This window comes from Vombatus ursinus, unplaced genomic scaffold, assembly GCF_900497805.2.
Source record: "Vombatus ursinus unplaced genomic scaffold, bare-nosed wombat genome assembly UNPS02000582.1, whole genome shotgun sequence".
In the NCBI taxonomy this organism is placed as follows: Eukaryota; Metazoa; Chordata; class Mammalia; order Diprotodontia; family Vombatidae; genus Vombatus; species Vombatus ursinus.
The window spans coordinates 28,014,012-28,041,325 of record NW_020940360.1 but is presented as its reverse complement, the minus strand read 5'-3'; the positions used below and the strand labels follow the sequence as shown (position 1 = coordinate 28,041,325).

General features: G+C 35.7%; 1 protein-coding gene across 1 annotated transcript in view; it reads right to left on the bottom strand.

The window, feature by feature from the left end:
• The window catches only part of GRIK2 (glutamate ionotropic receptor kainate type subunit 2), a 790,978-nt gene that overhangs the window by 97,391 nt on the left and 666,273 nt on the right, over positions 1–27,314 (bottom strand). The window lies entirely within an intron of this gene.

Below are 27,314 nucleotides of genomic sequence, written 5' to 3'. Positions count from 1 at the left end.
GCCTAGGTTCCATGAACTAGTTTATAAAATAATTTGATAATTACATTTTAATAAAATTGGTTCCCTTTGTAACCTTATGAATTATGTGATTTTAAAAGAATTATACTGAGAAGGGTTCCATAGGCTTTACCAGACTGCCAAAGGTATCTATGACATTAAAAATAGTAAGAGCCCCTAAGATAGAGGGATAAAATTCAGATCCTGAATTAGAGTAGTAGGAACAGGAATGGAAAAAGATCTTAGGATCAATCATAGCTCTAGACCTAAAAAATCTTGCAGAGTTTATCTAATCCAAACTCTCATTTCAAAGATCAGGAAACTTAAGATCAAAGATCTTAAATGATTTCTCTAAAGTCAAATAGATGGTGCTCTAGAGGCCTATCTCAGATTCTAATCTAGGTACTATAATTCAAATTTAACATTTTTCTGCTGAATCACTTTCTGCAATGAAAAATAGCTATGTTTGTGAAAAGGATAAGGGTAAGGGAGGAAGGGAAGTTAAGTTAAGGGAAGTTAAGGGAAGTTTGAACCTAGATAACCAGGAGAATTAACTATTGTTAAAATAATTAGGGAAGAGCAGAGAGAGCTGGTTTGTAAATGGGAGGTGAGATGAGTTTGACTTAAGGCACGTGAAGTTGGAAGTGTCAGTAGTCACTCAAACGGCTACAGCTAGAGAATCATAGCAGCACAGTACAGTGTGGGACTGATTAGACGTGAAGAATCTAGATTCAAATCCTGGCACTATATGTTATGACCTATGTGACCTTGAACAAGTCATTTGTTCTCTCTGGGTCTCAATTTCCTCATCTCTAAAATGATCCAGTTGGACTAGAATACCTCTAAAGTTCTTTTCTACTCTAAATTTATAATTCTGTGATTAACATCATATGACATCCACAAAGATAATCTGTTCCAACTCTTTCTGCATTTGACAAATGAGGAAACTCAAACAGGGAGAATTAAAAATGATTTGAAGATAGTCAAGCATTAAGTTAAAAACTGAACCAGTATTACAATTCAGATGTCTGGACTTCTAATACAGTGTTGTTTTTACTACAGTGACTTGGAATTAAGAAGTTAAGGTTTAAGGGAAGAATTTGATTATTTAGGGAATGATCAACATTCTGTCCTAGATTGGATGTCTATTCTCTCATTATAAAACATTCAGCCACATTCTTCAAACCTCAGTTTGCAGAGCAGGTTTATGTCAAACCAAGATTTACATGAAAAACAGAGCAAGATAGTTCTCTGTTTTCTAAATTCATTCCTTTAATAAATATGCAGAATACTAAAGATGTAGGGAATCAGTATGATTCCTACAGGTCAATTGAAATAATAATTGTAAAGTGCTTAGCACAGTGTTTGGCTTATAGTAAGTGCTATATAAGTATTAGCTGTATTATTATTATTATTTAAATGATCATATATCCTTTCACTTCTGTGCAATTATCTTAAAATGTTATGGTCAGTCATATCAGATAAGGCAACCTACTAGTTACTTTGTCAATCAGGTTTAAACCCTATGACAATAGAATATTTGATAGAGGAGATCCCTGTTTGCTCCTTGATCCTCCTCCTGAGGACCCTTGTACACTCACCATTTGGTAAGTCAATTAGCCAATAAGTATATGTTATGCTCTTATTATAGTCCAGAAAAAGATAATATCAACATAGAGAAATGACCAGAGTTAGTAAAGGTTGATAGCAGAGGATATATAATGCTAAATAAGTATAGTTCAAAAACATTATTTTGTTTTATCATATTTTATTATTTTAGAAAGAAAGAAGGAAAGAAAAAAAGAAAAAAAGAAGAAAAACAAACCTGTAGCTATGGCTCTTAGCAGATTCTTTGATCTGCTAAGACACATGAAAGAAAGCTATTTCATTGTTTTTAATGAAATGTCATTATATATTTTATTAAATGTTACATAATATTACAAACATAATTAATGAAATATGTGTTTAAGTCTTCATCTTATATGATATAATGGCTGAAATAGGTTATTTGTGCTTTGTATAAGTAATTTTCATTCAATCCATAATTTTATTTATCATAAATTTATTATTCAAATGCAAGTACTAATACTGTTTTTTTCTAAAAATGTTTTATAATTAAATGTTTTTATAGATGAAATATAACAGGAACTTTAATATACTACAGATGTTGCATTTATAGTATTGTTTTTTAACAAATTACCTGTTTAAATATATTTTTGATAAATATTTTATAAGCATTTATAAGCATTCTCCATTAAGGCATTCCACATTTATTTGGGTGAGAGATTCTTTGTCACTTAATGCTGATGATTTCCTTATTTCATTTGCTATTAGCAAATACAATTCTTTCTGGAGTGTGGGGAAATTCTATGCCCAACAGAAAAAAAATTAAAGGGAAAGGGAAAATGACATAAAAGGCAAAAGATATAAAAATATATTGCACTGATTTTTCTTGGTCTCGGTTCTGGTTTGAGTCACTGCATAAAAAATTAATGAAATGCACACTCCTTGCCAGCTTCAGGAGCTAAAATGGATTAATGGATGAATCTGAATCAAACTTTTTCAGAGAAGCTTTCAGATCATTATGATGACTGAATATTTTTAAAAGTCTCTTGATGTTAATTAAACCACGTGAAATTCTTATTATTTGATTCCTGTAATCACTTAGTACCATAGTTCACAAACTCTGACATAAGCATAAAGATGGGGGTACATTGATTATGTCCACCACACTTAAAAGTCAACTTGTTAAGGTTACACTACTACTTGATTGAGTCAATCAGTCTGAAGTAGGTGTGGACTAAACCTGTGCATCTACTGGAATCAAACACATTTCAACTAGGCACAACAGGAAGCTTGTTTCAATGGGAGCACAGGAACAGCTGGTAAAAGGAGAAAAACAAAGTGGGAATGAGCTTGGGCACAGAAAGGAGAGAGAAAGAATGGTCATCTACAGGTCACTTGCAGCAGAAGACTGGGTCTGACACCACCAGTTATATATATCCTCCTCCTTAAGGACTAAGAGAAGCTCCAAGGAAATGTCTAATTTTTCCCTAACTTCTTCTCCCAGTACTAGTCTATTAACAGACACTAAAACATACTCTGCTTCCATTTTAGCAATTTTTTTGTAACCTGAATTTTTTCTCAACCACAAAGAAGCTGGAATTTATGCAGAGATAAATATAAATGCAAAATAAGGCTGAGAGCCAAAATTTCTGCTTAATATTAGAGATTTTTCTAACTGGCCCAAAGAACAATTGAAATTGTACCACTTTTTGTTTAATGTAAGTTTCCAAAGGCAGTTGAGGAAAGAACAATGTTTGAGGTGCTGCCCTTATGTTTAAAACAAACTAATTATAGTAACAGGATAGCATTCAATAGCAATAGAGCACAGCTCAGATGGGGCAGCTAAGGGGTACAGGGGGCAGAATTCGAGATGTGGGCTCAGGAGGACTGGAGTTCAAATCCAGCCTCATATACTTACTAGCTGGGTGACCCTGAGCAAATCACTTAAGCCTATTTACCTCAGTTTCCTCATGTGTAAAAAGGGCTGGAGAAGGAAATGGCAAACCACTCCAGTATCTTTGCCAAGAAAACCTCAGATGAGGTCGTGAAGAAAGAGACATGACTGAAAAAAAAAACTGAACAACAACTAAAAAGCCCAGATAGATGTCAAGGATGCAATTGCCCCTGTAACACAGAGTTCTCAACGCCTAGCCCTTTGGTGTACCCTGTGCCTAACATGACAAGCAAGTTACAGTATAAGCTCAATGCACAAGACTCTCTGTCCAGGAAAGACAGAACGCAGGAGAACAGAAAAAGAAATGAAGGAAAGCTACCACATGGACTCAGTGTCTCCAGAACTGTGATGTCACCTAGAGTTTGTTCTCTCTCTCTCTCTCTCTCTATCTCTCTCTCTCTCTCTCTCTCTCTCTCTCTCTCTCTCTCTGTCCCTCTTCTTTCTCATATCTTTATACTCTATGCTTACAGTCAATAAGTAAGCATTTATTGAGTGCTGACTATATGCAAGGTATTGGGCTAGGCTCTGGGAATGGAAAGAAAATGGAATAAAAAAACAAAAATAAAAATACTCCTATGGTCAAGGAGCTTACATTCTAGCAAAGGAGAGAAGAATGTATATTATACATGTACACTTGTATTTATATGTATATAAATGGATATATGTACATATATGCACAATATAAATAGAATAAATACAAAGTACTTAATTGCAAGGTAGTTTGGTAGGGAGGGTACTAATAATGGTGGGGATCAGGAAAGGCTTCATATGTAAGGACAATTTTTGTGAGTATACATCCAAAGAAGGAGTTATCTTTGATTTTCTGAGAGGCCTACAAGCAGCGTCAGGATGGAAGCTCCAGTGGTGTGCTCACTAGAGCTATTGGCAGCATCTAATGTTTTTGCTGCTCTTGCAGATCAACTGCCCACCTCCCTGAATGTGGTAATTCTTACAACCAAAATGACAAGTTTCTAAAAATACTACAAGCTAGTGCTCAATTCACTCAGCTCTCTCATCACATTGCCTAGGGGAACTACAATGTCCAAGTTGCACAAATTTAACATTAAAAATTGCTCAAAACTGAATTCCTTTACCATCATTGTGCTCTAGTCAAGATTGGGGATTCTTTAATAATAGTATTCGTTTTGATCAGTATTTAGAGGTTAAGACACTTTCATATATAGGAAAATTTGAGGCCAAAAAAGGAAGTTAGACATTCTCCTAAAGTTTACTTCAGCAGGAATTGCTTGATTATTTCCAATACATAGACTGAGAGACTATTTGTCAACTATCTTTGCATGGCACTTAAGGCCCTTTCTAACATGGTCTCAACCTACCTTCACAGAGTTACTGTTCATTACTGCCCCTCACACACATTATGGCCAAACTGGCTTTCTTGCTGTTTCTCTCACACAGTATTCTGTCTCCCATCCCCATATTTGTAGACAAGTAATGTTTCATGTCTGAAATGAAGTCTTTCTTTATCTTTGCCTCTTAGGACTTCTAGTTTCCTCTAGAGTTCAGTTCAGACATCACCTCCTACATGAGGCCTTCCTTGATCTGCCTCGCTACTGGAATGTACCTTCTGCCTGCTCCCACAAAAAAAAAAATCCCTTGTATTTGTCTCACATATATTTTTCTATACTTATTTATGTATATGATATCTTCCCTGATAGGATGCAAACTCCTTGAAAGCAGGGGTTCTTTCTTTCTTCCTTTTCTTTCTTTTCTTTGTACCTTTCCCTCTCTCTGTCTCTCTCTGTGTCTCTCTCTGTCTCTCTCTTTCTCAACAGAACCTGTCACATTGGCTGGAATATATTAGGCTCTTAACATGCTTATCCATTTATTTTTCTTCATGTGACCTTCATATTTGTTTTTCCACCTAAACAATCAACCATGTGTAATTGGATCAACTATGTAGCAATAAATCACTAAACATCTATCAAACATCTACTCTGTGGCATGCACTGGAGAGATAAAAAGATACAAATTAATCAGTCCTTGTTCTCAAGAAGCTAACATTCAATCAGGAGAGACATTATGTGTATATACAAGCATATGTGGAATACTAAGTAAATACAAGGTTGTTAAGGATGGAGAATGATAATAGTTGGGATGATCAAGAAAGACATTTGAGAGGAAGTGATGGATTCTTAGAAGGGGAGGTAAGAAGAAAGTATATCCAGACCTGGGAAATAGCCAATACAAAGGCATGAAGACAGGAGATGGAGTGTCATATTTTAGAAACAGAATGTCAATTTATTGGCTGAAAACAATGTTGATATTTTCAGTAGTCATCTGGGAGATGCCTGGGACATGGAGATTTTTTTTTACTCAGAATTATCAAATAATGATACATCATATTTATACAGGGCTTTTAAAGTTTTATGCAATGCTTTACTAACAAGAGCACTTTATAGTAGATAATGTTAAATCTTGTGATAAATTTGAATAATTATATGATATTATGGAATGTTATAAGATGAGATGATATTGTGCAAATAAGTGTGTTTTTAATTTTTATTTCGGTAATCCTGGAACTAGATTTTCTAAGTCTAAGACCACTGTCCTTTCTACTAGACAAAAAGTCTTTTTTTTTTTAAAGACTAGGTATGAAATAAAGAAATCAATGTCATTTAATGCATATAAGGGAATAAAAAGTGAAGTCTATGGGGGAGCTAGGTGGCGCAGTGAATAGAGCACCAATCCTGGAATCAGGAGGACCTGAATTCAAATCCAGCCTCAGACATATAACACTCACTAACACTGACTCTCTGCAAGTCACTTAACCCCAACTGCCTCACATGCAAACACACACTCAAACGTGAAGTCCAGATGTTACATTAAGCACTGTGCTATACCTTACACATAGAATATGGTTAGAGGTCCTAAAGGAAATACTATCAGATGGCTATGCTCGCCAACGTAGAATAAAAATAAATTTCCAAGCATAGCATAAACAACCTGTAAAGAACCATTTTTAAAAAGGAAATATTTAGTGCAATTGGGTTGTGATTAATTTTTTATGCTCACATTCTACTGACATGGCTTAATTCAATTCTACTTCCTAATATTTTGAGTTGTCACAGAAGTAATGGCTATAGTGCCAGGATGTTTAATAGTAGAGACAACACTCCATGGGATGTGGCATGCTCAGTTCTTTCTGTCAGCAACTGCCAGATTACTTAAAGGCTATGACATACAGATATTGGAGAGATAATAAGCTGAAAGTGGACAATTTTCTAAAAGAATAAATGAGATGAGAGTGAGCACCAAACAGCTGCCAATCAGAATTAGATGATACTATGAGGTTACTACCTGACAGTCAATAAATGACAAGTGAACAGCCCTATACCATTCTACAATCAATCCTCTTGCACATAAATGTCATTTTTTAAAGATCCAAAAAATAAGTGGCAGAGATGGGTGCTTACTAGTCTTAAAATCCTTCTCATCATAAAAGGAAATTTTCAATGAAAGATATAAATCACCAGGTCTTTGATTAAGACGTTATTTTCCTATTATCTGGAAACACCTATGATGTTATATAGAACTTCTAAAAAATCAGATATTGTCTATATCACACTAATATCTAGGCAGTAACTTTGCCTGATAATAGGAAGCTAACTAACTAGAATTGTATTAAATTTTAGTGTTGCAGTGTTCTGTACTACCAGTACAGTGTACCAGTAATGAGAAAATATACAGTTGTTTACAATGCAAGTTTACTTAAGATTCAGGAAAATCCAGAGGTGTTGAAGGCATGACATTTCAAAAACTATTTCAGGAAAGCTGGAATGGAATTAAAAGTACTTTCTTCTATACTTGACCAAAGAATTTAATATATTTGTCACAAGAAAATAAATTATTATTTTTATTGTTGCTATTATTATTATTTAAAGTGCACTTGCTATTAATTCCTCCACTGAAAGAGAATGATTTCAAAGCTTCTATGCTAGAGGATGTTTTAAACACTGGTAGGAGGTAGAGAGAAAATAGGTAAATGAATGGGGTTCCTTCATTGTAACAAAGAGAGATTATCCACAGAGGAAGGCATAGGTAAGATTAAAAAAGAAGAATTAAAAAAAAAAAGTCTATTTGGGAACACACTTGAAATGAAGCAAGATACATTTCTAGAAGACCATAGGCAATTTCCTGTTGACTTTGGTAAAATGTACTACCATTTCAGACACATGTTTTCACTTTAATTACTTCTAATTTTTATGGCAATTGTGAAAAATACTTATTTCTCTACTTGAAAACTTCTTCCTACTTGAAAGTCTAGTACTCAACCCAGAAAGGAAAATCATTGTAGCCTGGAATCTTACAAGATAGTTAATATTTTTAGAGAAATCAGGCATTATTTCCTTCACTAACAAGTTTTAAATAATGCATTTCTTCCAAAGTGAAGTCTCTGGAAAATAATGTATATAGAATATTATTGCCCTCATAATCTCAGTTAGCAAAATAATTTTTTGCTTTTATATGTATATATGTATATGTGTGTATACACACACACACACACACACATACACACACACACACACATATATAAAATCAAGAAATCCAGAAACGAAGATACGTGTATCTTGCCTGTCTTCTGGGAGCAAATCTCAATGTTGTCCAGGCAAAATAAAGAACTAAACCAAATTGTAGAGCTTAATCTTGGCAATCAAGAGTTATCTCATTGGATTTCTATAAATGTGAAGAGATATTTTAACATAACACCTCAACTTGGCTAGTCATATGTCAAAATAGGTCAATTAAAATAGTGTCAGTCATCAAGTTTTACAAACAAGGCAAAGCTAAATATTTCAGTCACTCAAAGTTCATTCCTTAAATGTCAGTATTGACTTTCCATAATACTAGTACTGGTGGTGGTGGTGGTGATAGCAGTAGTAGTACTGATAGTAATAGTTATAGTAGTAATAGCTAACATTTGTAAAGTGTTTTAAGATTTGCAAAACACTTTACCTATGTAATCTCATTTGAACTTACTATAAATGAAAGAATTCTATATAATTCCCAGTTCTTAAAATAAGTCATTTTCAAATAGAATTTGCCTTTGGAAATATTGAATTTGTTGGAGTTGTCAAAACTCAGGTTGCCAATTTTGGATGTTCTGATTTGAACATGGCATATATACTTTCTGCTGGTCTTTACTGAAGGCATCATCATGTGAGTTTGTATCTTGGCTCATTCTAAGCTTCTGTCTTGGCAGAAATGAAGCCTGGCTCTTCCTAAAGTGTAAACCTAAGAGCAAATTGACAGTTCTTGGCACATCCCACATTCTAACTTCTCTTCATCCCTGAGACACAAACACCTGTACTCAAAGTTCAAAGATACTTGACCATTATACATTTTAAGCTACTACATCATAGTATATCTCAATGTTGTTGTTGTTTTTTGTTGGGGTTTTTTGTTTGTTTTTTTTAGTCCAGGGAACTTTCAGTTCCTAGGTCAGTGATCTAGAAGTTACCCCTCTTTATCCCCACAAGAAGCTATTGTTAATCAGAATAAGCGGTATCATCATCATCATCATCATCATCATCATCATCATCACCTTCATCATATGTCCCAAGGATGCTTTTAGTGAGCCTACAGATGAGATTATATCCCAACTGAATTGGAAAAAAAGAGTCGGGGCAGCTAGATGGTGCAGTCAATAGAGCACCAGCCCTGAAGTCAGGAAGACCTGAATTCAAATCCGGCCTCACACCAAACACTTGACACTTACTAGCTGTGTGACCCTGGGCAAGTCACTTAACCCCAACTGCTTTAAAAAAAAAACAAAAACAAAGAAAAAAAGTCATTTTATGTGCTTGCACAAAAGGTGGTTGGTTGTTGTCCTTTGTTCTCAGAGAGGACTAAAATGATAGTACTATGTCAAAATCAAGGTACAATGTGTATCTTGATGACTGAGGCTGACAAACCAGTATGAGCTCAACCTACCACAAGTTGGACACAAATAGACCATATGAACATTAGGAGCAGAGATGTATAAATTTGTGCATCTCATATTTCTTCTGACCTACTACAATTTTGCTTTGCTCTCAGAGCACAGTGTGTTCTTTGATGTGGGCTCGCTATACTGGTTGGCCCTGTGCTAGTGTCTTCCATGTCTCACAGTTGATTCCAAAGTTCTTCAGGGAAAGTGTCCTTGTATTGCTTCTTCTGACCTCTAAGTGAGCACTTGCTTTATGTGAGTTCTCCATAAGATAATCTTTTAGGTAAACATACATTTGACACTTGAACAATATGGACAACCCATCAAAGCTGTATTTTCTTTTTTTTTCCCTATTGTCCATTAATTTATTTATTTTTAGTTTTCAGCATTCACTTCCACAAGATTTTGAGTTCTAAATTTTCTCCTCATCTCATCCCTTTCCCAACCCGAAGACAGCGTGCATTCTGAATACCCTTTCTATCTCCCCCTCCCTTGTCTTATCCCTTTCCTCTTCTATTTTCCTATAGGGCAGGATAGATTTCTATACCCCGTTGCCTGTATATCTTATTTCCCAGTTACATGTGAAAACAATTTTTAACATTTGCTTTTAAAACTCTGGGTTCCAAATTTTCTCCCTTCCTCCCTCCTCACCCACCCTCATTGAGAAGGCAAGCAACTTAAAACAGGTTGTACTTGTGTAGTCATGCAAAACACTTCCATAGTAGTCATGTTGTGGAAAACTAACTATATTTCCTTTCATCCTATCCCACACCATTTATCCTATTCTCTCTTTTGACCTTGTCCCTCCTCAAAAGTATTTGCTTCTGATTGCCCCCTCCCCCAATCTGCTCTCCCTTCTATCATCTCCCTGCTCTCTTATCCCCTTCCCCATTATTTTCCTGTAGGGTAAGATAGCTTTCTATACCCAACTGAGTGTGTATGATGTTCCCTCCTCAAGCCAAATCTGATGACAATAAGATTCACTCATTCCTTCTCACCTTCCTCCACTTCCTTTCCACTGTAAAAGCTTTTTCTTGTCTGTTTTATGGGAGATAATTTACCCCATTCTACCTGATTGGTGGATTCTTTCAATTTCTATTTTAACCTCTGGTTCTAGAATATCAGGGAAGTTTTCTTTGATGATTTCTTTTTTGTTTGTTTGATTTTTTGTTTTGTTTTGTTTTGTTTTTGTTTTTTGGTGAGGCAATTGGGGTTAAGTGACTTGCCTAGGGTCACACAGTTAGTAAGTATTGTGTATCTGAGGCCAGATTTGAGCTCAGGTCCTCCTGACTCGAGGGCTGGTGCTCTATCCACTGCACCACCTAGCTGACCCAATAATTTCTTGAAAGATGACGTCTAGGCTCTTTTTTGGATCATGGCTTTCAAGTAGTCCAGTAATTTTAAATTATCTCTCCTGGATTTATTTTCCAGGTCAGTTATTTTTCCAATGAGATATTTCACATTGTCTTCTATTTTTTTTTTCATTCTTTTGGTTTTTTTTACAATGTCTTGATTTCTCATGAAGTCACTCACTTCCATTGGCTCTATTCTAATTTTTAAGGAAGTATTTTCTTCAGTGAGCTTTTGGACTTCCTTTTCTACTTGGCCAGTTCTGCTTTTTAGAACAATCTTCTTTTCAATGGCTTTTTGGATCTCCTTTTGTATGTTTTGATCTTCTTTGTTACCAAAGAAAGATTCTATGGTCTGACTTTTTTTTGTGCAGTTTGCTCAAGATCTGGGGCAATTACTTGAGTTATAAACTCTTTGTTATGGTAAGGGTCTGCTTCCAGTGTGGAGAATGTACTGTCCCAAGCTTCAGGGATTTTGTGCAGCTGTTTTCAGAGATACTTCTAGGGACCTGTAAGTTTTCAGTTCTTCCAAGGTGATATGATCAAGGGCAAGATGTTTACTCCTTTCCTGGCCTGTGCTCTGGTCTGAGTGACCACAAGCACTCTTTTGTGCCTTGGAATTGTGAGCAGGATTTCCTCTCCACCAAGGCACAAGCTCCACCAGCCAGCACTCCTTGTCACCCCAGGAATGCCATCCAGAACTGTGACCCAGATCCAAGCACAGGCAAAGCAAGAGCATCCTGCCTCAGCACCCACAAAGAGATCCCTGCAATCACCCTCTGATCAGCCACTTGATTCTCCCTCTGTCTGTGGGCCACGAGCTCAGGAAGCAGCTGTGCCAGGACTGGGGCTGGAACCAAGCTTCTGTCTCACCAAGGTCACAGACTTTTCCTACTGACCTAAGTTTTCTTTGGCATTTGTGGGTTGAGAAATCTGGAAATCACCACACCTGCCCATTATTCAATCCTCTGAGGCCTGCTCCAGGTGTGCTGAGGCCTGTTTTACCTACTTGCCAATGCTAAACTGCATTTCTCTCCCAGCCCAGTGCAATAGACCTTTCTAATTAACCACTCAGGTTGTCTTAGGCTGGAAATTTGTTTTATTCTGTCTTTTTGTGAGTTCTGCTGTTCTAGAATTTGTTTAGAGCCATTTTTTACAGGTATTTAGAGGGGTTTAGGGGAGAGCTCAAGCAAGTCACTGTTTTTACTCCACTACCTTGGCTCTACCCTCTCCAGAGCTGTATTTTCTACAGTAAAGTTTGAATACTTGGCAGTTCACCTTGTGAAAGGACCTCAGTGTCTGTTACCTTATCTAGCCAGGTAATCTTCAGAATCATCTCAATACAAATGGAAGCAATTCAGTTTCCTGGCATGGTGCTGGTGTACTGTCCAGGTTTTACAAGCATACAAAAATGAGGGCAGCACAACAGCTCTGTAGATGTTCAGTTTGGTAGGCAGTCTAATACCTCTTCTCTCCCACATTTTCCTTAGGAACCTCCCAAACATTGAGATAGCTCTGACAATGCATGCATCAATCTCATCATCTATGTGTATATCCCTGGAAAGTATACTATCAATGTAAGTGAGTTTATCCACAGCATTCAAAATTTCTCCATTTGCCATAACTAATGGTTCCAGGTATAGATGGTGCCATGCTAGTTGATGGAGAACTTCTGTTTTCTTGGTGTTAACTGTTGAACCAAAATTGGCACAAGTGGTGAGAATCAACCCATACTCTGCTGCATCTCAGCCTCAGAGACTGCACTGAGTGCACAATCATGTATGACCAAAAAGTCATGCACCAACTCTTTCTGCACTTTTGTCTTGACTTGTAGTCTTTTCAAGTTAAATAATTTACCACCAGTGTGGTAGCTGATTTTGATGCTTTTTTTGTTCTCACTGAAGGCATCTAGCAACATTACTGAAAATATCATGCTAAAAAGCATGGGAGCAAGCACAGAGCCCTGCTTCACTCCACTGGTTCCTAAGAAAGTGTGAGAGGATTGTCCGTTATCCTGAACTCCTACAAGCACATCATCATGAAACTGGAATATATAATACTGATTAATTTCTCTAGGCAACCAAATTTTGCCATTATCTTCCAAATAGCACAAGAGTGCAAAGAACTTAAATACAAAAGAATATTAGCATGATAGTAATCTGACTAAAGATTATTTTTATCTAAACTACATCAGACTAATAGAAGCAAAATTAGATAATAATAAAGATAGGAGGGCATCTACACATGTTTTGCAATATACATATTATATATATATATATTGCAAATATTTCAGATATTTATATTTGTTACATATATGTGTGTGTATGTATATACATGTATGTTTGCAAAACACTATACAGTCTTTCATTTCATCCTTACAACAACCTTGTAAGGTAAGTGATATTATTATTCCATTGCTGTTGTTGTTTTGTTGAGTCATTTCAGTCCTATCTGACTCTTTGTGATCCCATTTGCTGTTTTCTCAGCAAATTACTGGAGTGGTTTGCCATTTTCTTCTCCAGCTCATTTTATAGATGAGGAACTAGGTGACACTCCCAGGGTTACCCAGATAGTAAGTGTAAGTTGTGGATTTGAACTCAGGTCTTCTTAATCCAGGCCCAGCATCTACTGTGCCATCTAGCGGTCCATTTTATAGATGAGGAAACTGAAGAAGAATTTTAGTAACTTGTCTAGCATCACACAGCTGGTAAGAAGAAATTAGTGCCAAGGCTTAAGTTCAGTGCTTTATCCACTATGCCACTCTGTGTGAAAGTAAGTTTGAGAGGAATAAAGGATTGCTATTCCTCTGAGCCCACTTTCAGAAAGGTGAGTGCCATTTGAAACTTTTGGGTGTTGATGCACGTCAATTCTGTATATTAAGTTTTCTTGCTGTCCCTTTGGTGGCTACTCATCAATAAAAATATTACTTGTTTTGCTATGTGCACATGCACTCAAAATCACTAGTTCATTCTCTGCCCTCTTAATATGCATTTTCACACAATAGTATCAGTTCCATACAATGACATGTCATATGTGGTTTCCTGTGCATGTTCTTTTAGAGAACTCATCCAAGTGATTTGTCAAGACCAATGCACAAAGAAATCAGAATTCTAGCACTTGATTTGCCACTGATTAATGGGGTAATTTTGGATTGAATGACCTCTTCATCTCTTTGAGATACATCTGTAGAACCAGGAGATTGAAATAGTCAATGTCTCTAAGGTCTGCTCTAGCTCTCACATTTCCTGATTCTCTAATCCTGAAGATGAGGAGAAAATCCTCAGTGTAGGAAGTTTCTGCCCATCATTATTTTGAGCTAAAATTCTCTGAAATGATGCTTTCTACCATCTTCCAAACTCTGTTCCCAAAGATTCCATATGAAATACAATGGAAAAATAAGGGGAATATGACAAATAAAGATATCTCATCTTTAAAAAAGAGTGACAAGCTATTTGAACTTATTTTCTTCTGGTATTTTGTTATAAAATAAATCATTAGGAGCTTTTTGCTTTTTTCTTGCAAGTGGCAACTAGCATATATGGCAGGAGGAGTGAAAAACCTTAAATGTATCCTACTTCATATCCTATGAAGGATGGTACAAAATTAAAATCTAGGCTGCCAAGCAAAATAATATTACTAATAATATTAATATTAACAAAGGAAAGGCTCCTATGAGCCCCACAGAGCCATGTGTGCATGCCAATTCCAAACAGGACATTTAAAAGGAGGGGTAGTTAACAAAATTAATAATAGTTACAGCAATCACCTCTAGGATGGGAGACATAATTTTCCAGTTACTGGGGGGAGAGGAGGAGAATGTATGTGCCCAAGAAATCACTGGCTTTCTACTTCCTTTACATAAAGGTCAAAATTAGCTGACTGAAAGAAAATATCAAATGAAGATATCTAACAGGAAAAACTTTGTACAACTGATTAAAAGTTCCCAAATATATGATGGAGGATACGTGAAAAAAAAAATGATCTGATAATGCTAACAAGAAATATCTTACTCAAAATTCACTTTCAAGATAGTTTATATCAGCAATTAGTCCATGAATGAGAGTCTGAAGCACTCTAATTACAAAAAAAGCACTCTTCAATTTTTAGTTGAATAATTTTTCAATCAGGCAAGTTTTAGTAATTTCAATTCAATTCAATACATGTTTCTTAAACACTTTATATGTGCAAAGCATAGAGACAGCCTGGCATATTGATTAAAGTGCTAGACTTGGAGTCAGGAAGACATAGGTTTAAATCTTACTCCTGAATGACTTAGTGATCATGGGCCTTTGGCTTCTATATGTCTCAGCCAACCTCTTACCGATTACCTACTAGGTAAATGACATTTTGAGATCTGCATTACTGAAGGGAATTGCCCTTCAGGAGACCCTTCCATTGATGAATTCGCAGATCTGCAATGAATTCAATGCAAGTTACTCTGCTAATCTCTGGGGATACACATTCAATTCAATAATATATTAATCGCTTGCTAAATGCAAGGCACTATAATAAAAACAAAGACAAAATGTCACCTTGCTTTCAAGGAGCTGACATTGTACTCGGTGGATACAATGTTACTCAAAGATAAATAAAGAAAAGAAAATTTGAGGAGAGGAATAGCATTAGTAACTGGAAAAGCTTCATGGTTAGGGAGACCATGTGATGAACCTTAATAGAAGATGGCCTTCTAAGAAACATAGATTAGGAAAATGCCTTCTACAAAAGCACAAAGGTGAGTGATATGTCAAGTACATGAAAAAATTGGAATTCTAAACTAGTTGGATCATAAAATATGTGATGGGCAACAACGTGAGATGAGGCTGAGAGTCAGAATATACAAGTCTTTAAACAACAGTCAAAGGACTTATTTTATCACAGAGGTTTTTGAATAGGGAGGTTAAGAGGATCAAACCCGAGGCTCGTGCAGATTATTTTGGCAATGATGTGAAATGCAGGGAGTCCAGTTAGAAGACTTTTAAAATAGTAGAGGCAAAAGGTGAGGAAGACCTAGACAAGGAGATGGTCGTGAGAACAGAAAGAAAGCAATGGAATCATATTGCTAACTTTTGCTATATGTAATTGCATGCAGTATGGCAGAAAAAAAATCATTTATAGAATAAATTGTCTGGTTGTGGAAGAGTATCAGAGGTTCCCAAAGTGGGTAGCCTCAGATGCAACTGGGGAGCATTGATTAAAAATAAGGGGGCAGTGGAAGCATAAAGGAAAGAAGGGAAGAAAATTTTGAAAAACCATTCATACATGTTTCATCTATTGTGTAACAGAGTTAAAGTCATAGTGATCATATTATTTTCCAAATAAACACACAAAATGCAAGTTATAACTGATCGTTGGTCAAGTTGGCTGACAGGTCTTAACAAGCAAGTGCTGGTGGGCAAGCATGTCGTGCATTTTTGGGAAGTCTAGCATGCATTGGCAGAATATGTGCATGTAATGACTTGGTTACAATATGATACTACATGGTTACATGATGCAATATTGCATCATCAAAATTTCAACATAGAAAAAAATGCAAATTTACAATAAATTATTAAATTTAAGATGTGTCATTAAAAAAAAACTGTTAAAGGGTTAAAGGGTTAAAGAAAGTAGATGTCCAGGGGGTGCTGAATATATTTTTTAAAAGAAAGTAGTAGGCCAAATAAGTTTGGGAACCTCTGACATAGAAGATGGCTTTGAAACATTCCAACAACATGTACTCAAAAGAATTTACAAGAACAGAACTTCTGGAGGGTTTGGATGCTCTATGTTATAGTCCGTATGATTCTCCATATAATAAACGTTGAATGCCATAGTATCTGAGATGGGATGCTGAAAACTCTGGGAAGAATAATGATAAATGCAACTGTGGCTTCTTCTGCAAATAAAATTCCTTTTAATAGTCATATATTATTTAATTACATACTTAACATGAGTTATAGCCTCATTTTAGAGTGTTCTTTAAGAATAACCTATAATATAGATTTCTAATCCAATCGCTACACAGAGATATTAGATGATCATGGGAAATAGATTATAGACTCCCAAAATATAAGATTCATGAGGAAATGTTTATTCCCTGCAGGAAAAAAATATATAAGAACATATAGGGAGTGTATAATTCCATTAATCTGTTGGGTTATATTATAAAGATTCACCACCAAATTTAAAAAAAAAAATTTAGAAATAGTATTATATACATTGAAGATGCTTTTCCAAAAAGGGGCAACTAGTTGCACAGTGGATGAAGTGGATGAAGGCCTAGGGTCAGGAAGATCTGAGCTCATATCCAGCCTCAGACACTTACTAGCTGTGTGATCATGGGCTCCAGGGGTGGAGAACCTGGGACCTCGAGGCCACATGTGGCCATCTAGGTCCTCAAGTGCTGTCCTCTGACTGAATCCAAATTTCACAGAACAAATCCCCTTAATAAAAGGTTTTGTTTTGTGATGTTTGGATTTAGTCGAAGGGCTTCACTTGAGGACCTAGAGGGCCACATGTGGCCTCAAGGCTCCAGGTTCCCCACCCCTGGTCTAACATTTATGCATCCAAAGTGATGTTTCTTCAAGAGGACAAAAAAGGGAAGTCTGGAAAGTAGAAAAAGGAAGACTGCCTAACTTGATTTTTTATCATACTAGAAAATGAGAATGTTGGTCTAGAATAGGGGTAAAGAACTTCCAGCCTTGAGGCCGCATTGATTTGTTTTGTGAAGTTTAGATTCAGTCAGAGGGCCACACTTGACGACCTAGAGGGCTATATGTGGCTTCTTTTTTTTTTTTCTTTTTTTGGCTAGGCAATGGGGTTAAGTGACTTGCCCAGGGTCACAGAGCTAGCAAGTGTTATGTGTCTGAGACTGGATTTGAACTCAGGTCCTCCTGAATCCAAGGCCGGTGCTCTAGCCACTGCGCCACCTAGCTGCCCCTCATATGTGGCTTCGAGGCCAGAAGTTCCCCACCCCTGGTGTCACTTAAACTATTTTCGTCAATTCCCTCATCTATAAAATGGGAATAATAACAGTACCTACCTTATAGGATAAGGATAAAATGAGATAATAGTTATAAATCACTTACAAAATGTCTGGCACATAGTACGCACAATATAAATGTTAGTTACTAATATTAGTATTATTATTTTCTACCAAAATTATTATTTTTCTTTTTAAAATTAGCACTATAAAAATTGAAGATTTTTCTCCATATAGAGGCAGCTATATGACACAGTAGATGGCATGTAGTAAGTGCTATGTAAATGTTGATTCCTTTCTCTATCCTCTCCTTCCCTTCCCCTTCTCCAATTCATTGAACAGAGGACAAACAACATGAAGAATGCAGGAATAACAGAGAAAGAAAAAAGACAAGAAAGGAAGAAATGTGAAAATACCTAGAGACTTTAAAGAGACAATACTGTTCCATCCAATCAGACAAAACCACATTGAGTATCTAGGACATGGTTGTAGAAGTTGTTGAGTGAGTTGGATTTGCCATAGACATTCCTTAAGAACTACTGCATTTTGGGGGCAGCTAGGTGCTGCAGTGAATAGAGCAACAGCCCTGGAGTCTGGAGGACCTGAGTTCAAATACAGCTTTGGACACATAACACTCACTAGCTGTGTGACTCTGGGCAAGTCACTTAACCCCAATTGCCTCACCAAACAAAAACAAAAACTAGTGCTTTTTTTTTTTCCTTGCACTCTATCCATTATATTGGCTATAATGTGATAGATGCTGGATTTGGAGTCAAAGGACTTGGGTTTAAATCCTGGCTCTGTCAGTTCCTACCTATGTGTGAGACCTTAGGCAAGTCATTTAATTTCTCTAGGCCTCATTCTCCTCATCTATAAAATGAGGGTCCTTCCATGTCTAAATCTATAATCCTATGATCATTTGGAAGTATGTTGATTATAATATATAGAGTAGTAGGGAGTAGAACATAGGATCCTTGGTAATTTTTCATCTTGTCTCTGTGTCTTCAGGTCTTAACCGGTATTGTTCACTTAAAGAACAATTAAATGCTTGATGGATTAAATTAGATTAGATATGGATTACAGAGCAATGAAACACAAGCAAATAACAGTTCAAATGGAGGACATTCAAGTGAGCAGAGTATAGGACAATGACTTCTGAGACAAATCAGGATAAAAGAGATTTTATATGAATTATCGTTTTTAAACTTAGATCTGTAGATCACTTTCTTTGCTTGGCTCTGCCTATCAGAAGTGGTGCATCATCGGAGGAAGGACAAATCAGGTCCTGTGTAATGATAAGATAAAAAGTTGGCTCAATATTTTTTTGTTTTTGTTTTTGTTTTTAAGTTAAATGGTTAATGAACAGGCTGTGATCTGATTCTTTTGGAATAAACTGGCTCCTTCAGTTCACTTAATATCTTCTAAAAGGGCTAAGGGCACAAAGACCTAGAAGGCTATTTAAGAATTAGCCCTTGGAATGAGGTAAACTAGTTTCTACAGTAGAGGGCTAGGAAAACTGATGATAAATGATTGTGCATTTGTATAACTCCCTTTGTCCCAAGAACTCAAGCTGCCTGACAGCCCTCAAGTACTATTACTGAACCATTTAATCCTTTACTCATTTCTCCTGAATGATTCTGAGCCTAAAAATGCTTAAACAAAGCAATCCTATTCATTTTATTTTTGTAAACTCGATTTGGTTTTCACAAATAACTGTTTGATAAGTATCTGTGAAAAATCTGTCATTTTTGCATGGATGAGAGAGCATCAGCAAAATAGCTTGAATTTATATGGTACCTTTCATTTTAACATGCAACATGACCAAACATCCATTAGACCTTATCATCCTTCCTTGAGATTATTATCCTTAGCAATAATCAGTGCCAGTAGGAGTGTATTACACAGCATAAAGAATATGTCTGACAAGCTTAGAGCTCAAGAATATGGCTCTAGGTACCCAATAATATCAGAAGAGATATTTAATTCAGCTATCAAAGTTGGAGAGATTACTTGCAGAACAGAAGTCTATTGAAACAAGTAACATTTAGGACTGTGGTGGGGGACCTGCCAAGTGTAATTTATACCCACATTATCAACAAGAGAAAGGCTTTCAACCTCCAGTGCTTTTCATCCCAGCTCATATGCATACACTAACAAAGCAAGTAAAAGTAAATGAAGAAGGCATCTTTAATTAAGCAATCAGCATTTCACATGTGTCACATTGCCTGTGCCTGGCAACAGCACTATCATTAATGATGGGAGCCTTTTTCACTGGGAGCACTATTTCCCTGCTTTGATTACTCATCCAAAAACCTTTTCTTTGGGCAGAACCTGGAAGTACTTGATAGGACTCGACCTTACTGAGTTTGTTAAAATACAATTAAAATAATAAATATGCCCCCATTTTAAACCTCTAATAATCCCAAACAAGCTAACATAAATGAGTAGCCAATTACTTACTTCAGAATTTGGCAGCATTTTAGTATTTTTAAAAGAATCACTTCATGTCCTATCCCCTCTTTTGAAGAGGTTATTTTGCCACAAACTAATTATTATAAAATCTGGGATTGGGTGGGGAAAGGAAAAAATAAAATTATAAATTTTGAAAACATATCAAAATTTTTAGAAGCTCACCCCATATCCATGCAGAGGTTCTTAAAACACAGGTGTGTATATGTGCATATATAACATATATATATATATGCACACACATATGTAAATGTATACATATATGTGCAAACGCATGTGAAAATACATGCACTATATTGTTATAAATATATTTCAATAATCTATTTCATTTTTATGCTTATGTATTTTATTTGTATTTTGTTTTATGCATTAAAATTATATTTGAGAAGGATAGATTCCTGACAAATACAACTGACAAAAAGATCTGTGACACCAAAAAAAGTTAAGAATCCTGGTAGATTTTCAACAATTAGAGAGTCAATTTATTATATGTTCTTTTTTTCTTTTTTTTTTAATAGAGGAGGGGAAGATGGGAGGGAAAAATAGATGTCTAATAGTTGAAAAGTAAGCAAAAGAGGTTTAACAGCCCTCCACTCCCTTCCCCCCCGCCACACACACGAGAAGGCCTTTAGCATTTTGGATAAATCTACTCCAAAGGTCATGGACAAGAATCATCTTTGATGGCAAAGTGTGAAATTTTTGGTATTTGCAATACTCATGAACCTAGAAACTGCTGAAATATTGACTATGAACATATATACAAGATGTCCCAAAAGTCTCAGTGTAATTTTAAGCTTTAATGGCTTAAAACTGCGCCAAGCTTTTGGAGATACTTTGTATTTTGAATATATGCTCCTTGAGGGCTGTAACTGTTGGTCTTTTGTTTTTGTTTTTATCTCCCAGTTTCTAAATCTTCATTGCTGTCAGTGTCTCATTCTTTTTCTCTCTTTTTTATTTTTCCTTCGGTGAGGCAATTGGGGTTAAGCGACTTGCCCAAGGTCACACAGCTAGTGGGTGTCAAGTGTCTGAGGCTGGATTTGAACTTAAGTTCTCCTGACTCCAAGGCTGGAGCTTTATTCACTGCGCCACCTAGTTGCCCCTATCATTTTTTCTTCACAGGTATGTGTGACAGCTCTAAGACTAAACATTAATATTCACAGGCAGCTAGGTGAAGCAGTGGATAGAGTACAAGGCCTGAAATTAGGAAGACTCACCTTCATGATTTCAAATCTGGCCTCAGACACTTTCTTATGTGACCCTGGACAAGTCACTTAAGCCTATTTGCCTCAGTTTTTTCATATGTAAAAGGAGCTGGAGAAGAAAATGGCAAACCAATCCAGTATCTTTGCCAAGAAAGCCCCAAATGGGGTCACAAAGAGTTGAACATGACTAAAAATGATGAACAGCAAAGTGGTTGTTAGTAGTAAACAACAGAAGCATTTGTATAGCACTTTAAGGTTTGCACAGAGCAAACCTGCCAAGACAACCCCAAATGGGGTCATGGCGAATCAACACAACTAAAAAATGACTTAACAACAACAAATCAATATTACTGCAATTCATTCATGGTTAATTTTTCTCCATTTTTTTTCTTTTTAAAAATATTCTGATATCTAAATACACCTAAAGAGAGAAAAAAAGACCATCTCCCTACACATAGTCAAACACAAAAGAGATCTCTATGATACGAACCATGAATCTAGATTTTCTACATTTGCTTTCTTTTTTTTAAATCTACAATATATTCTATAACTCAAAAAATCTACAATATATTCTATACCTCCGACTCCTCATGAGACAGAGGTTTAACCAAGGGGTTGTGCTTTTGTAGCATCATCATCATCAACATCACGCATTAAAATGAATTGTTATTGTTATTAATTACACTATGGAACATAATATATTAATATTGTTAATGATAACAATAATTAAAATAATTACAAAATATCTCTTCAAGGTTTGCAAGGCATTTTACAAATCGCATTTCATTTAATCTTCACTATAGCCCTCTGAGGTAGATGCTATCATTATTCCTATTTCACACAGCTGTGGGAAGCAAGATTAAAACTCATCTTCCTAAATCCAATTCCAGAGGCCTTTCATCAGAAGTAAACTGTAGCATAGAGAAGAATTCTACAGTTCTTTCACTTTATTCTCAAGCAAGGATATAGCTGTCATTTGACCTATATAACAACAAAATGGTTTAGGATGAATGGCAACACAAACCTTCAAGTTATTGGATCATTTTATTACTTTCCCAAAAGTAAATATTTTTTAAATTTATGATTATTTTAAGCATGGTAAAAATTTATTACAGAAACAATTAGCTTTGCCAACTAAAAGCTAAATAGATATCCAATGTATTAATTTATAACTGTCTTCCCTCAGCATACTCAGCAGTTCAGCCATTAACTCATAATATTTCTACATGTGTATATCAATTTAACCAATTAAATTTGTTGGATCATTAAAGAAATAGAGAATTGGAAGGATTTAAGGGCTTGATTCAGGTCACACAGTAAGTAGCAGAGTCAGAATTTTAAGCCAAGTCTTTTAACTCCAGATTGCGCATTCTTGCCACTGTGCTACATGTCCCATCTCTGTTACTTAAACTCTATGACTTTGGGCAGGGGTGAAGAACCTGAAGCCTGGAGGCCACATGTAGCCCTAGGTCCTTGGGTGTGGCCCTTTGACTTAATACAAACTTCACTGAGCAAATCCCCTTAATAAAAGGATTTGTTCTGTAATACTTGGACTCAGTCAAAAGGCTTGCACCCAAAGACCTAGAAGGCCACACATGGTCACTAGGCCTCAGGTTCCCCACTCCTGACCTTGGGCAAATCATCTTACCAGGCTTTGGCTGACTGTAAAAATGAAGAGGTTTGACTACAAGATTTCTATTAGTTCAAAATCCTAAGATCCTATGAATATATCATTTCACTAAACTTTTTCATGTTGTGGACATTAGTGAAAGTTTATTTTCTGAGAAACTTGGAACCAAATTACAAAATAGTAGCAATTGTGCATATTAATAGACAGTAGTTTATGTTTTTAAAGTATTTTGTATATATAATGAGTCATAATCAAATAGTATTTTAGAGTCTGAAAGCAATTTAATCACAATAACCTGGTAGGAAAATATAGGCAATATTATTATTTCCATTTTACTAATGGGTGCACTGAGGTTTAGGAAGGGTAAGTGATTTGCCCCAGAAAACAAAACTTGTCAATGGAAGAACTATGATTGTAATGAAGGTCCTTCAACTACAAATCCAGTTCACCCTTCCACTACACTGTGATAAGGCCTTAGTTTTCATTTAATTTGTGACAGGATACATTTGAATAGCCCACCTCTGAAACCACTATATTTCTAAATTTTAATATTGTTATTAGCACAGATTCTCACAAGTTAAAGTAAGAACTTAGAGATTTCTAAAACACAGCCAACAAAGAAAAGCAATTCACTTAAGACACTATAATTGATTTTCATCCCAATAGTTAATAAATGAGACATCCACCATTAGTGAAAATCAAATCTCTTCACTGACCTATACTAACTCCATAAGGAAATCTTTGGTAATGTACAGGAAAGTAAAAAGAATCAGTGGTATTGATGGGGTATGGGCCCAAGCTGCGACCTCTGCCAGTCACTCCAAAAAGGAATTTGTGTCCCATTTGTCTACCAGATTCTCCCATTTGATCAAGGAAGTCTCCAGCATTCGCCTGAGGCTATAGTCTTATCAACTGGCCTTTCATTATTCCCTACACCCAATCTCCCAATTCTCTGTTACCCTTAACCTAGCTTAGCCCTTCATTGTCTATTACCTGAGGATGGCCATTTCCCACCCTCGATCCTATTTAAACTGCATTCTACCTCCCATCACTCCCATCAAGATTCTTCACTCCTGGATCCCTCCCACAGTCTTTCTGTATATGAGATTCATCTTGTCTCCATTAAGATGCTCAGATTCCTTAAGAACTTTGTCAAGGGCTCAGATTTTTATAATCTAGCCTGTAGCTCACAAATGTTCAGATTCCTTAAGAGTCTGGCCAATGTGGTGGAGGTTTAATAAACCTTGTCTTTGACTGAAAGAAGGCTTGGGTCAAATTCACTTGAGCAAGACCACATATTGTGATTTTGGGGTCCCAACACCTCTAAACTCCTAAACCTCTAGTATTTTTCAAAGCAAGTCAAGGAATATAAATTTCCCTGGCTAAACTCAAAAATTCATTATGGAAACAAGGTAAGAAAACAAATTGCAAAGTTCTTTAAAATATAACTTGAATTCTTGGAATCTAAGAGTAATAATAACAAAATAAATATAGTCAAAGGTCTTCAGTGATGCACCTTATGAAATCATCATAGTTATGGAGAATGGACATATTATTACATTGGCACTGGGGAATCCTGGATGAGAAAACTGTCAGCCAACACAGGTTGGCAACTTCTCATCAGCTTATTATCTTGAAGAGTTGCCAAAAGGACTGAAAAATTAAATGGATTACTCAGGATCACACAGCTAATGTGTCTGTATCTGTATCTATGTGTATATATATATATCTATATGCATACAAATATAGATATAGATATACACATACTAGCTGTGTGATCCTGATATATTTTATATATATATATATATACATATGCACATATATACACACATACATATATAAATATATGTAAAGAAATGTATTGTTATTTTTAAAATTAAGTGTATTATAGAATATAATAATAACACATCTTGTAAGGTATAATAATATGGACATGTGCCAGAGGCTATATTTGAACTCATATTTTCCTGCTGTAAGGCCAGTTCTTTATCCACTATGCATACCACCTTTCTTGTAATTTTTTACACTAAGAAAGAAAAAAAAAAAAAAGAAAACATGTTGTGTCTGTCACACATAAAATGAAGCCAATGTTTAAGAAAAGTCAATAAGGCCCCAGAAGAATTATAGTTATAAGATAAAGAAGAGCTTGTCCTTTCAAGGACAATATGACTGTTTAGTCTTAATATTTTACCATCTTGAAGTTTTACTTTAAAAGCAAAACTATAATTTCAGAAATCATTTTGCTTATGGCAATTACTGACTCAGAAGCTGATTTTTTTCTTATTCAGAGTCTTCATGGGATGAAAAGAAAAGAAGACACAAAATAAGATAAAGATAAGAGATAATTTATAAGATATATTTCATGTTCATGGCAATTACTGTTGAGGTGCTAAGAATATTTGATACAAACCATGTGCACGAGAGAACACCTCAGCATTGCCTCACATCCTCCTGACTGCTAAGGAAAAAAAAAACAGTTTTGTCTTGTCTCCAAAAGAACTGTAAGAATGAGCAGCAGTTACAGCATCTTTGTAAATATCATTATGCATTATGATACCATGAAAGAACAAGCTTAACAGAGAGCATGGGGTGTTCAAATCAGCTGTAATAATGAGAAAGTTGTACTGCTATTTTTGTGCTTTTCAAATGGAATGGGAAAAAACAAAAATACAAAGGTAAACTCAGTTGACCAAGGAATGTCACTAATTTCAAATGTCTCCCTGACAAAGAAAATATTTCCCAAAGGAATCCAAGTAGATAGGGAGCATCAAGAATATAAAAAGTTGATGTGGTTCTGGATTAAGTCCATATTTTTGGTAAGTTCATCTTGTAATGAGTGGACATTATAAAGGCCAGAAGATGATATTTCTATCTCTACAATGAAACTATACTTGGGCTAGACAGAGATTCAGCATGATTAATGCCTCCACATCTGAAATGACAAAAAAATAATTTTCTGTCAAAAGTAAGAGTGTGACAAGTCATGTGTGTCAAATTACTTTTTCAAATCAAATGCATGAAAAGAATTGGAAATGCTGGTACTGATTATTAAAAAAGAAGATATGATTTTTGTATATGTCATGATTTTAAAAGAAAGCAATAAAATATTCATCTAATAAAATGGTTTAAACAAATTCACTTAGTATCCTTTATAATAGTTTCTATTTCCCCCTAATACTCCATTCTGAATATATCCTAGATGCAAAATAAAACATCTGCCTTGAGATACACTCCAACATATTGCTTAACCAGGAACAGTAAATTCTTTGAGTGACAGCAATTACACGTTATCTAGCAGCTGATGTGCCAGCTCAAGATCACTATATTAAGTGACTTTTGAATCTTCCTACTCCCTATTGGGCATTCACACTAAAGATGTATGTGGTGAGACACAGAGCATTTGAGCTGCCATTCCCAGATTGATAAACGATACCACTAATGCACATACACTCTATAAAAGGGGGTGGGAAGGAGGAACAAAGATCTCTCAAAGGCTGCTTTCTTTCTGCTCCAAAACATTTCAGCGTATTTCAGATTTAACACTTCAACCACATATGTTAATTTTTACTTCAATTAAAATAACCCCAAAGCTGTGCTTGTACATATTGGAAATATAACATTCACTGAGGGGTGAAATTTCCATCCTGTGGACATTTTAGAGAAGCTACTTTAGTCTAAGATAAAAGTCGTTGCTCCTTAAGTGCTCAAGAGGTTGAAACACTTCTCATAATTCCCACAATAGTGTTATCACTAACTTTTTTAACTGGTGAATCCACTTCAACAGAGCATAGTTAATAAAACTCCACATACCCTAATTTTCAGACAATTTGATAGAACCAATGATCTTACTATAGATAAAGTGTAATGATGCACTTTCTTTCCCAAGGGAAAGTCTTCCACTCATATGCTTTGATGCCAACTAACCTTCACATCTGCTGTTTCTCCATTGATTACTGTAACTTGGCATGCTAAACTAGTGTCTGATGAAGCAGTTCTACTCAAAGGCACCATTTTATTTCCTGCAATGGGAACATAGTAAAATGGCTGTTGGTTTCCTGTAGGCCTTATGCAAATCCCTGTAATAAACATCTGATAGTACCTCACACAGAATACTTGTGTGTGGGATACAGAAAGGTTGGGGGATGTCTCCTTGGTTACTTTGTGCCAATACTCACCCCTTGCTATGTAAACCATTCCAATTTGTAATGCAGAATTGGTTTTAAATGTTACTTCAAATAT